This window comes from Melanerpes formicivorus, unplaced genomic scaffold, assembly GCF_026170545.1.
Source record: "Melanerpes formicivorus ecotype bairdi unplaced genomic scaffold, bMelFor1.0.p_v2 SCAF_7, whole genome shotgun sequence".
NCBI classification, from domain to species: Eukaryota; Metazoa; Chordata; class Aves; order Piciformes; family Picidae; genus Melanerpes; species Melanerpes formicivorus.
Genome location: NW_027142359.1, coordinates 8,663,975 through 8,676,757, shown reverse-complemented (window position 1 = coordinate 8,676,757; position 12,783 = coordinate 8,663,975). Strand labels below are relative to the sequence as shown.

Genomic DNA, 12,783 nt, shown 5'->3' with positions numbered 1-12,783 from the left:
GAATAAATTTCAAAACAGGTTTCTTCATTGTGTGTTGAGCTGATAGATCAACATATGAAGGATGACATCATAACATTCAAGATAAGTCTGAGGGAAATGCTGGCATTTGGGTATGAGAACAGGGCAAGAAATTATAAGGTAGGCTATCAACAGCTGTGTCAAGGGTGATGCCAAACAAATTCTGATGTAAACTTCTGGTTTTCCAAATTTTGTGTGTATTTTCTCTCTCATTCTAGATTCATTTTTCCCCCCTTGAATTAGGGGAGAGAGAGAAAAAAGAAGATAAATTTTGCTGAGGTATTTGCAGATTAGGAGCACAAAGCCCATCTAAGTGAATAGCTGCACATGGTTTTTGTCTCACCACTACGTTTCCATGCACTTTTTTTTCCCCAAAGCATGATTCACCTGTGTTCTGGGTTATCAGTTTCAATTAACTGCAATGGAGTTGCACAATCTGAATTGTAGGCGCTGAACTGGTTGCTCAAAACTCCACCTTACAGCACATAATAGTCGAGGTTAAATACCTCTTCCTTAATTAGAGATGCAGGTGGTAGATGTTCTTTTATTTCTGTGGTCAGACCTTAGAGAAGAGCACTAAGTGCCCATCAAAGCCTAGCACCACATACAGAGTCGGCCACTTTCTGTGGGCTCTGTTCCCTACTGTGAAGATGTGAAGCAGGGTCGTCTATCTCCCCTGAGTTCTGGATCTTTGTGAGAACTGATGCCACCTGTGCTGAAACTGTCACTTTTGTCTCTTCCCACTTTCTCTGTGAATCAGAAATTGCTCTGTCTGGTGATTTGTAATAGAATCACAGAATCAACCAGGCTGGAAGAGACCTCCAAGATCATCAAGTCCAATCAATCACCCAACCCTTATCTAATCAACTAGACCATGGCACTAAGTGCCTCGTCCAGGCTTTTCTTAAACACCTCCAGGGACATCGACTTCACCACCTCCCTGGGCAGCCCATTCCAACAGCCAATCTCTCTTTCTGTGAAGAGCTTCTTTCTAAGATCAAGCCTAAACTTGCCCCTGCACAGCTTGAGACTGTGTCCTCTTGTTTTGTTGCTGGTTGCCTGGGAGAAGAGACCAACCCCCACCTGGCTACAACCTACCTTCAGGTAGTTGTAGACAGCAATAGGGTCTCCTCTGAGCCTCCTCTTCTTCAGGCTAAGCAACCCCAGCTCCCTCAGCTGCTCCTCATAGGGCTTGTGCTCCAAACCCCTCCCAAGCTTTGTTGCCCCAGGTCAATGCTCTATGATCTAGCAAAAACTTAGTTATGATTCCTGTTTTATTTCATAATTGCCAGACCCTTTCCATCCTTACTTCTCTGCAAGCCGGCTAAGCCCACAATCTCAAAACTGTTCCCTGAAATTCTCCCTGTTTGGTGCTAAGCTCCTGCAAAACAGCCATGTGTTGCTACCTAGCATTAGTACTGCGCTGTCAAGTGGTGATGAAGTTAAGTAGCTATCTGACTGTTTCACACTGTCAGACAGCAAGGTATCAAGTCAACAGCTAGCCTTTGTTGAGTGCAGCACTTCGATTGCAGCCATCTTGTGCTTCCAAATGTAAATATTAATGGTACAAGATAGACCTTTATTGGCTGCATACTACTTGCCTTAGCACGATGCGTGACACTGTCGCATTACTTAGCTAATTAAATTCCTTGATGAAAATGTTGACTCTGCTTTTATTCCACTAGCTTTTTTTTTTCTTTTTCTTTTTTTCTTAGTAGAAAGTTGATTAGAGACAACAAACATCATTACATTTGAGCTGCAGGAAAGATTTTTTGGAGGAGATGCATAGATAAGTGTAAATGGAAAGAAAAATTCCGTAAACTACTAAGTCAGTAATTATTCCTTGAAACCTTTAGTCTTGAGTTAAACTTTTGATTTTTATTAGAGTTTAGGTGTGAACTTTGTAGAGTAGGGTTATTGGTTGGACTTGGTGATCCTGAGGGTCTTTTCTAACCTGAATGTTTCTGTGATTTTGTTGATAAAGTTATTTTTCTCTTGTGGCTTCAAAACAAACAAACAAAACCAAACAACAACAACAACAATGTATTTCCATCTTTTTGATGGGAACATCTGAGTGTGTCTGTACCAGTGACGACTCCCTGTGTCCTCAGGGTTTCTTGGCTTGAGAACTGCGCACTTAATATAATATACAGGCATTGGATTCATATTGCTGCCATTCAGCAGGTTTGAATCTGAATGTGATCTGGATTAGGTCTGCCCTAACAATTGCTTTTTGAATATCTGATGAAGATTTATGTGGTTTATGAAGTATACTTCTGTGTTATAGCCAGCAGAGTACAAGAGGGAAAAGGGCTCTCTGTGTAAGATGTTTCTCTTAACTTCCTATTCCGTGCTTTTTACCTTACTGCCACCTAAAGATAAGTAACAGATAATACATTGTACTACAGATTAGAGAAATGTATTCTAACATGTTAGAAAGTAATGGCAGCATTATCACTGTCTTTTAAAAAGTTTTCCTACACTTTCAGGAAATATTCTCGAAGGTCATGCTTATTAGAGGTGGGAGAAAACTCCACTGGCTCAGCTCACTAGATTTATCTGTGGTCCTCCAAGTCAAGGTGTATTGACTGTAAGTGAAACTCAACTCTATTTCTAGCCAGATTAATTTAGATCTGGGGGTTCCTCAATACAGGCTGAAAGCACCATTTTCTGTAGTGCATAGAGTGAGCTCACAATCTACCTTTTTCTGCTGCATCAGGCCTGAGTGCTTTTTTGGGAAGGGCGCAGCTGAGTCCTGAAGGGAAGTATCATTTCCATGCAAGCTCCACCAGAGAACTTCAGTGTTTGGGAGGCTATTGGTTAGCCGCAGGTTATCCCAACTCTGCTTTATGGTTTTTTTTATCACTGTTTGAATAAATCTAAAGACTGTTGTATTTGCTGCAGTTAGTCTGGTACAAAGCTCAGATATTTGTGTAACAAGACTGTAATTTAAGTATAAAAACAGCTATGTAATCCTGATCTTTTGAAACCAATTTTTTTCCCCCCAATCCTTAGGAACACAAATTCTTCATATTGCTTTTTAGTGAAAAAATATTCTCTAAGCCTAGTAAAGTGTGCAATTATATTTTTTCAGATGTTGTTAGGAATAGAATTTCATAACAGGAGCTGAAAAATACTGTGTGCAAGAATGTACTTTACAAGCAGAGTCAGGAGATACACATGTAGATTAACATGCCAGCCTTGTTTTATCTGGAAACATCATCACTCCATGGATCTCTGATAGTAATCTTGAGCATATGATTAGTTCCCAAGGCATTAACACAAGCCTACAAGATGTATTTGTTATGCTGAACTATTATGTCAATACTGTTAAGGAGTAATAGCACTGTCTCATTCTAATTAAAGTAGTTGGAACTGAGAACCATGGTTCCCATGCAGACACCTGAATAGCTGTGGACAGATTGTCTGAAGTGGTAGCATATGGGAAATATCTATATTTACCCTTTACCTGGCAACCTTTATATGTGTCTAAATATATCTAAGGTGACAGAATTTGGGATGTTTCTAATTGTAATGGTGGTGATGTAGCTTCCTTTGAATCCACCTTGGTCCTAACCTGGTGATAAATTGCATGTAAAGCCTCACACCCACGTTTCAGTTTTCACAGTTTCAGTTTCAGTTTCATGTTTTCAGCACTCACTAGGAGCCTAAAGTCCTTAACTTCTGCACAGTTTCTTTTTCATTTTCTTAAGTACTCAAGTGAAAGCCCAGAATATATTTTCCATTGTGAAAGTGAGGTTAGACTGTTTTGGCCAATCAAGATATTTAGGATTTATGGAAATCCTATTTGGCCATGTTGTCCAGCAAATGAAATGCATCATGTGCGCTGTGTAAATGTGTAAGCCCAGAGGTGACTGATGCCTGCTGTTGGGCTGTCATAGAATCATAAAAGTGTCAGGGTTGGAAGGGACCTCAACTATCACCCAGCTCCAACCCCCCTGCCATGGGCAGGGACACCTCACACTAGATCAGGTTCCTCAGAGCCAAAACCAGCCTGGCCTTAAAAACCTCCAGGGATAAGGCTTCTACCACCTCCCTGGGCAACCTGTTCCAGTGTCTCACCACTCTCATGGTGAAGAATTTCTTCCTAACATCCAGTCTGAAACTACCCACTTCTAGATTTGTTCCATTGCCCCCAGTTCTGTCATTACCTGACATCCTAAAAAGTCCCTCCCCAGCTTTCTTGGAGGCCCCCTTCACATACTGGAAGGCCACAATAAGGTCTCCTCAGAGCCTTCTCTTCTCCAACTGAACAGCCCCAACTCTCTCAACCTGTCTTCACAGGAGAGGTGTCCAGCCCTCTAATAATCCTCATGGCCCTTCTCTGTTACTGGTGTTTTGAAATTTTCTAGATAAATATCCAGATTAAAAAAAAAAAAGAAAAAAAAGTTTTAAAAATATGTACCCCTGAGCACAGCTTCATTTCATTTTTTTCAGTGGAAAACAGATACCAAAGTGCAAACAAAAAGCTTTTCAGTGCTTGCAGAAAAATCATTCTCTTTCCAATTCCATTTTAAGAAGTGAAAGCATGTAAAATTCTGGCATTAGATCACAGCAGTAGCCAGAAATAACCAGAATTACTAAAATGCTCTTTTGTTCTTTTGTGTTTGGAGACAGGCCTTTGCATGAGATCACAGTTAGATTTTTTTATCTAAGGAGATATAAGTATTTGTTCTTATTCTTAAAGAAACAAAGAAACAAATCCAACAACAAAACAAAAAAACAATCAAATATCAAACCAAACCCAAAACCCCAAAAAGAGAAAGTAAAAGTGGAGCACTATTTTTATGCGTGCTAAACTTGCTGCATGATTTCAAGATAGGAAAAAAAGTGGATGAAAGAGGAAAGAACATTGTCTTGTGAGCCGTATGAGAAAAAGAGATGTAGAATTTAGGATCTGAACAATGCAGTCCTGGAGTGCATGAACGTGTTATAAAGTGAGCAGTGACTGAAGTAAATGCCCATGTGATGGGAATGTGAGTCTCCAGGGAAAAACATCAGAAGGTGAGAAAAAGGAAAACAATGCCATTGCCACATAAAGGATTGTGTACAGACACAAAGTGTTAGTCTGAATGTTAAATGTGTTCTGTGAACACCACACTTGAGCCGATGCCTCTGCTGCAGAATGCTATGCTGTCATGTGTCATCTGGGCCCCCTTTTCTGCATATATTCATCATACACATTAAATATTCAACTGTTTTTCACTGATGCATGCAGTAATGCTGGCCTTGTGAGGAGCCTTCTTGTCTTTCCCAGACAAGACACAATAGATAACCTTATTGCCTTTGCATCCTAATGTTCTTGTACCTCATGTTCTGACATGGATTAAATGTGTTTCCTGCAAGATCCTTTTAGAAGTTTTAGTTAAATCCTGTGTTTCGAATGCAGGCTAATAGAATCTTGCAAAGGGGCTGCTCTGCTCTGAAAAAAAACAACTGTAAAATGGCACCATGACATTTCCAATGACTTCCAGAACGGAGCTGCTCATTTTACAAATCTAAAGATGTTTTTTCTTACTCCACATTTGACCTGGCACAGGATTAAAGCCAGCCTCTCTCTGGCTCCTACCGTCAACAGTAAGGATTCTGCCATGATGGGTGATCTACAGCCATGCAAATGATGTGAACACAAATACATTCCAGCTTTTCCCTGGCTGATGCTGACTCTGCTAGGCTAATAAAAAAATAGCAAAAACCTTACTTCAGTCGATGAAATAATATTATTTCACTAACATATGGTCAGACTGTAATAAGTTTACCTGTGATGTACCCTTCATGTCTCCAAATAGCTGACATGATGATGGATTTTCTCAAAGGAAGGTCCTAAAGAGAATAAATCAGAAGGACCATGGCATACCTTTATGCTTCCAGAAGCAGCCTTACAGAATGCAGCTTATATAGACCAGATTACTTATTTCCTTCCCCCAGTCTGTTCCAGGAACATCAAGCAAATTGATAGGTGAGGGTTGACTTCTGGTTGTTGATATTACTCCTCACCCATGGCTTGCTCCCCACCAGGAAAGAAAGCCAGCAGGAACTTGTCCTGGGCTGTCTGTGCTGACTATGCTTGCTGCAGACTGAAGGCATCAGTTTTTAAGAGGGGTTCAATCCTCTCTCCTATGGTCATGTCCTTGTGTACTTCTGGCTTCAGGAGGATTTCAGGGAATGTAAATGAAGGATTTGAAATATCTCTGATTTTATGAGGTCATTGTGAGGAACGCAGTGGAGTTTACTACACAGGACAGAGAATTTCAGGAAAATGGTGTAATTTGGAAAGTATTTAACTCTTTGTGTTTGTCTTTCTCAACAGGCTGCAAGAACCCTGAAGATGACAAAAATCACAAATGTGCTCACTTACTAAGACATCAGCCTGATGCTATCTAATGGATTGAGGCAATCTTGCTGCCTGGAGTCATGGATTTTTCTGCCACAACACATGAGGGGAACCTCACAGGAGTGGAGGAGCTGACCTCCAGGTATGGCAGAACCCTCTGTTTACTCTCTGCAGGTTGACAGCTGGGATAAGCTTTTCAGTGACCCAAGGCACCTACAGCTCTCTGGCTGGTGCTGTGGAGGAGCATTAGGTGAGTGCTTCTCTGAAAATCAGACTGGTAGCCCTTCTCAGTTTCATTTGACTTACCCAGCTTTACTTCTTCATTTTACCACACTCCTGAGGCTAGCAGCTGAATGTCATTGTCTTAATGCTGCTAATACTGAGCATTCAAGCTTACACTAAGAAGAAAAAAAATATGATATTGCCTTAAAATAATTGTATTTGAATATGAAAAATATTTTTAAAAAACTCAGCGTTCTATCTTTGGCTTTCTATGGCTCTTAAAGTCTTCTCGAAGCTTAGAAGGGCTAGCAAGTAATCTGCTTTCATGGATGTTGAAATCTGTGTGCTGGAGCACAGCCTTCCAGGGCAGAATCATTTGATTGAAGGTTTTGACAGTGTTCCTATCCTTGTTTCACAAATTAACAATCTTTGGAGTATGGAAGTGTCCTAACTATCATCTGCAGCCAGAGTGTAAATTCAGGATAACAAATCTATACTAATGACAAAGACAACAAAATTCTTTCACCCCCCTGTAAGGGGAAGTATTCTCTCTTAGAATTTTGTTTGTTTCTGGGTTGGATTTTTTTTTTATTTGGTTGCTTTTTTGAGCTTGAAGAGGAAGAATGCTAATGCTACTCTTGCACTCCACCTCCAGATTGGCAGAGTCCAATGGCATGAGATTTAACACATCTAAGTGCAGGGTCCTACACATTGGCCACAACAACCCCATGCAGCGCTACAGGCTGGGGTCAGAGTGGCAGGAGAACAGCCAGGCAGAAAGTGACCTGGGGGGTACTGGTTGACAGTAGGCTGAACATGAGCCAGCGGTGTGCCCAGGTAGCCAAGAAGGCAAATGGCATCCTGGCCTGCATCAGAAATAGTGTGGCCAGCAGGAGCAGGGAGGTCGTGCCTTGTTCTAGGCAACCAGCACTAGAACAAGAGGACACAGTCTCAGGCTGTGCCAGGGGAGGTTTAGGCTGGATGTTAGGAAGAAGTTCTACACAGAGAGAGTGATTGCCCATTGGAATGGACTGCCCGGGGAGGTGGTGGAATCACCGTCATTGGAGGTGTTCAGGAGAAGACTTGATGGGGTGCTTGGCTGCATGGTTTAGTTGATTGGATGGGTTGGATTGGTTGATGGGTTGGACACGATGATCTCGAAGGTCTCTTCCAACCTGGTTTATTCTATTCTAGTCTAGTCTAGTCATTCTGCTCCTGCTTAGGCCACACCTTGAGTCCTGTGTCCAGTTCTGGGCCCCTGAGTTCAGGAAAGATGTTGAGCTGCTGGAATATGTCCAGAGAAGGGCAACAAAGCTGGTGAGGGTTTTGGAGCACAAAGCCTATGAGGAGAGGCTGAGGGAGCTGGGGTTGCTTAGCCTGGAGAAGAGGAGGCTCAGGGGAGATCTTATTGATGTCTACAACTCCCTGAAGGGAGGTTGTAGCCAGGTAGAGATTGGTCTCTTCTCCCAGGCAACCAGCACCAGAGCAAGAGGACAAAGTCTCACCAGGGGAGGTTTAGGCTGGATGTTAGGAAGAAATTCTTCATAGAAAGAGAGCTTGGCCATTGGAATGTGCTGCCCAGGGAGGTGGTGGAGTCACCATCACTGGAAGTGTTTAAAAAGAGACTGGATGAGGCACTTAGTGACATGATTTAGTTGATTAGATGGTGTTGGGATGATAGGTTGGACTCAATGATCTCAAAGGCCTTTTTCAACCTGGTTAATTCTGTATTCTCCTGATATTTGAAAAGTTTTCTGCAGAAAAGAGGAGATGAAACATTGTTGGTTTGTTGTTTGGATTTTGTTTTGTAAGCAATACCCTAAAACTCTTCTAAATCATTTTACATAAACTCAAGATATAAACTGATGAGAAGTACTGGCTCAGAACTGCGGAACTGGTGCAGTGTGAAAACTAACCTGCATGGCTGTTTTTCCCTTTGTAGTACTCTGTAGCTGTTGAAAGTAAAATATTGTTCATATTTCTGTGTGTAATAGCAAGACGGAGGTACACAAGAGTGAAACAAACAAGTAAAAGCACAATGAGACTGAGGGGGGAAACGCTGTAGTTGTTACACTCCTGATGTCCACATCTTTTAGTCAAATGATAATTATTCCTTAACAGCCTTGTGAGTATGAATATGCAAATAGCTGTGGAATGCATTATTCATGAATTAGTAGGCATTAATTATTGTAATTAAGTGTCATTTGCTGCGTTCATATTACTAGCCCTTGCAGTTAATGAATATATTAGCTAAGCGCTGTAGAGCAAATTCAATCAAAATTCCATGTGTCTGTGCCATGGAAGCCTGAGAGAGTTTTGTTGAATTTAGAATCAATATTGGACATATCTTACATGCTCATCAGTGTATTTTTAATGACCTTAAATGTGAATTGTAACCTCCAGTGCATGATGCTTGTCCTCTCACCCAGGAGGATGAAACAGTACCAGCTAGGAGAGAATATGAAAGCAGCAGTGGTGCACAACAGAGCGCGAAGCAGTAGCTACCTTAAGCAGAACTTTAATTCTGGGGCATGAAATTCACCACCACTTTCAAGTTTCATGTATATTCACATGTACAAAAGGAGATGGTGTGCTTTGTGAGAGAGTGCTGTCCCAAGGGTGGAGCTGATGGTAATGTTCAAGAAACAGTTTCCAAGTACAGACTGAGGCAGGGATGCACCTGCCTCTTTGCTAGCACAAGCGCAGCGCTAGCAGGGTGTGCTCTTGAGTCCAGTGGGGCCTCAGGGCACACTTGGGACCACACAGGATCACAGGATGTTAGGGATTGGAAGGCACCTCAGGAGATCATTGAGTCCAACCCCCCTGCAAGAGCAGGACCATAGAATCTACCACAGGTCACACAGGAATGCATCCAGATGGGTCTTGAAATTCTCCAGAGAAGGAGACTCCACAACCTCTCTGGGGAGCCTGTTCCAGTACTCTGTGACCCTCACAGTGAAGTTCCTAATGTTGAGGTGGAACCTCCTGTGCTGTGGAACCTTCTGGGACACAAAGTGAAATGAACAATCAGACTGTGCTTTGTTGTCTTTGGCCTTTTGGATTTTGTTTTTTTTTACTCTCTGCTGATCTATTTCAGGTAGTAGTAACCTAAGTAACATACAAAGAAGGCTTGCTGGACTACTTTTGTTGCCCTTTTCTTTTTTAGGCTATTGTTCTCAGAACCAGGCTTTGAGGTTCTCAGAAATTTTTAGTAGTTTTTTATTACAAAGAAAAGTTTCCTTATTTGGGGGGAGATATGCTAACTCAGGACATAAATATGCAAATTCAAGTGCTAAAAGTTAATAGACACAAGTGCCATCTCAGCTGAACTTCTGTCTACCAGGCCAGGAAAAATATTTGCAATGAAAGAACGAAACCTGATTTCATCGCTTCCAGTCTGAAGCAGATTTTTTCCTATTTTTAGTTTAAACAACATGCTGTAGGCATGTGCACTGAGTAAAGTGAGTATTGGATCTAGTTTTTTTTTCCTTAAAAAATATATATTCTGGGAGTAAGAGAAATCAATTAAGCATGCAACATTATGGATATTGTCAAATTCACAAACACATGGCCCCTTTGTGTTTTAGAGACTGGGATAGGATACTGCCAGCAGACTCCAGATTGACTTAGAGCACCTGCAGAGGAGGGTTACTCAGAGCCTGTGTTTTTAAGGGTCAACTGATGCCAATCCCTTTGCCCTCTCTCTTACAGTACTTCCATCATTGCTGTCTTTCTCTTCTTTTCTGAAATATTAACTCTACCTCAAGCCCCAATACTCTTACTTCTAATTGCCTATATTTCTGAATGACAGTCACTGGCATCTGAAAGGCAATTTGAATCATGGTATAAAAATATTGAGGGATTTATTACAGATAATATCAGTAATCAGCATCACAATCCATACCTCCAAAAATCACGACCTTGCTTATTTTCCTTCTCCCCCTTGTACATCTGGTATCCCTCCTCTAATTCTGAGCATATTGAGGTGGTAGGTTTCTTGTCAACACCCAAAATGGAGTGATTCTTATCTTAGCTCACCTGAGAGTTTGTGTTATAAAGAAAAATCAGCTGGGAGTCTGTGTCATAAATAAAAATCAAGTGTCAAAACATTTGCAGTAAGATTGCCACACTGGAGCTGCATAAAGAACTTGCTGCTACACTTAAACATGAATGAGGGCCTTTTCACCCCCTCACATTCTAAAAAATCTTATTAATTGGATATACTTACACCCCTCCAAAAAAAAAGATTAAAAAATAGTGTCATCATTCATCCAGGCACTTTTTCATCTTTACTTCTATAGCTGTTTCCCTTTATATTTCTGCATATCTAATACAGAAAGTTGGTTTAATTGGCTTTTGTTTCCTTAATTTTTTTTAACCTTTAAAACTAGAAATATTAAGGTGTGTTGGAAGACCTGTGTGGGGGATACATCTAGTCTATGGGCTGTTGATAGCTCAGTGGAAGAAGAGGATCCATCAAAATGCCAATAGAGACCTCACAGCACTCGACGGTCTTCTACATATTGAGTACATAAGGAGGAACCAATTAATGAGTCACTTTAATCCATGTGCATAAATTCCCTTCCTCTCTGAATTGTTGTTCCAGAGGCTTCTTTGTTCAGTTGTGCTCTGTAAGATACCAAGAGCTACCCAGTAGCTCTTGATGGGTGATGCAGTATTGCAGCTGGAGTGGCTGAACTACTTTGCTGGGGAACACCTGCCTGGCCCTGCACTGTCAGTGCCCCTGCAGAATGCAGAGGGAAGACACAATTTTAGTTTTTGTGTGGTATACCTGTAAAGTGCAAAATATTTGACAAGACACACATAAAACAAATGCAGAGAGTCATTAGCAGATAATGAGGAGCAGACATTAAGAGACAAAGGCAGAAGAAGGTTTATTTTATGTATAAAGGTAGGAAAGTTATGTACACGTGCACAATGCAGTTGAGAGTACAGAATTACAAAGAGGAAAGAAGCAGCATTTCTGAAGTCAGGAGATGTTTCATGATGGCAAGGCATTAGAGGAAGGAAAGAATTCAATTACAGATATGTGTTCAGTAAAAGGAAGAGTGAAACCATGCCCTGCTAGTATGTTCTAAATTAATAATTTGCATATTGCTGTAAATCCAGATAAAACCCATATTTAATATTGTATGTACACGCTTACAGCAAGCTTCTAGCACTGAAGAGAAAGACTTTTGGAATCTCTATACAGATTTATTCTTTGTTTTTTTTGTTATTATGTATATAGCTACAGTATGTCAGACATACTATTACTACATCTATTGCTCTCTTGCTTTCTTTAACATTAATACCAAGATCAGCTTTTTGCCTATTGTAGTGTTCTTGTCATGTATATTCTGTAAAGAGCGTAAAAGGTCAATTTACTTACAACTGTCATGGTTTAACATGGGTGCCATTAAGAAACCATAGAGTACAGGCCTCCAGAGGCTAGATAGGTCCAGGAGGTGGACAGGAAATTGTAATCTTTGTTCTTTCATTTCCAGAATGCCTGCATCTAGTCTTTATAAGGGGAAAACTTGAGCTGTTCCTTTCCCCTTTTCTCTTTTTCCCCTCACTGCTCCCTTCCTGACACAAGGATCCCTTACGTCCTCTTTGGTAATGGGGGAGGGTTTTGGAGCAGCCTGCTAGCAGCCTGGGCAGAGCTGAATTTTAAGCTCAATTATAATTTTTTGGGGCCTGGAGGGTGGGGGGAATCTGAGGCCTAGATTTTCATCCTGGTTTGGTGGAGGTTTTGTAGAAGTTTTGGACTATGGATGTGCAAAAACACCCAACGTGATTTCACAAACCTGAGACCTTCCTGCCAAAGAAACAGCAATGCACGTGGTATGTGATACAAAGGTAGTGACCACCTCTAAGATGGAATGGTAAAATTAGGCTTATTGAAGGCAGTGAATCTTTGCCAGTCATTGCACTAAGGTTTAAATGCCACCCTCAGTAAATCCTGTCATTCTTGTGAATATGCATTGCCCATTGGTGTGTCCAGCTGCTGCCCACTGACAGCATGTATGAGGTGAAACACTCTGGTGGAGGTGGGGTAAAACACTATTGAGACCTGATAGCACTTGTTCAAAAATTTAAATGAAAGAACTGAACCAGGTCCAAAGCGATCCATAGAAAATTGTTCAAAGAAATATAAAATAAGTTCTAAAACTCTGACGTTTATA

General features: G+C 41.1%; 1 protein-coding gene across 4 annotated transcripts in view; it reads right to left on the bottom strand.

Annotated features, from left to right (window-relative positions):
• The window catches only part of CRB1 (crumbs cell polarity complex component 1), a 118,902-nt gene that overhangs the window by 17,720 nt on the left and 88,399 nt on the right, over window positions 1–12,783 (bottom strand). The window lies entirely within an intron of this gene.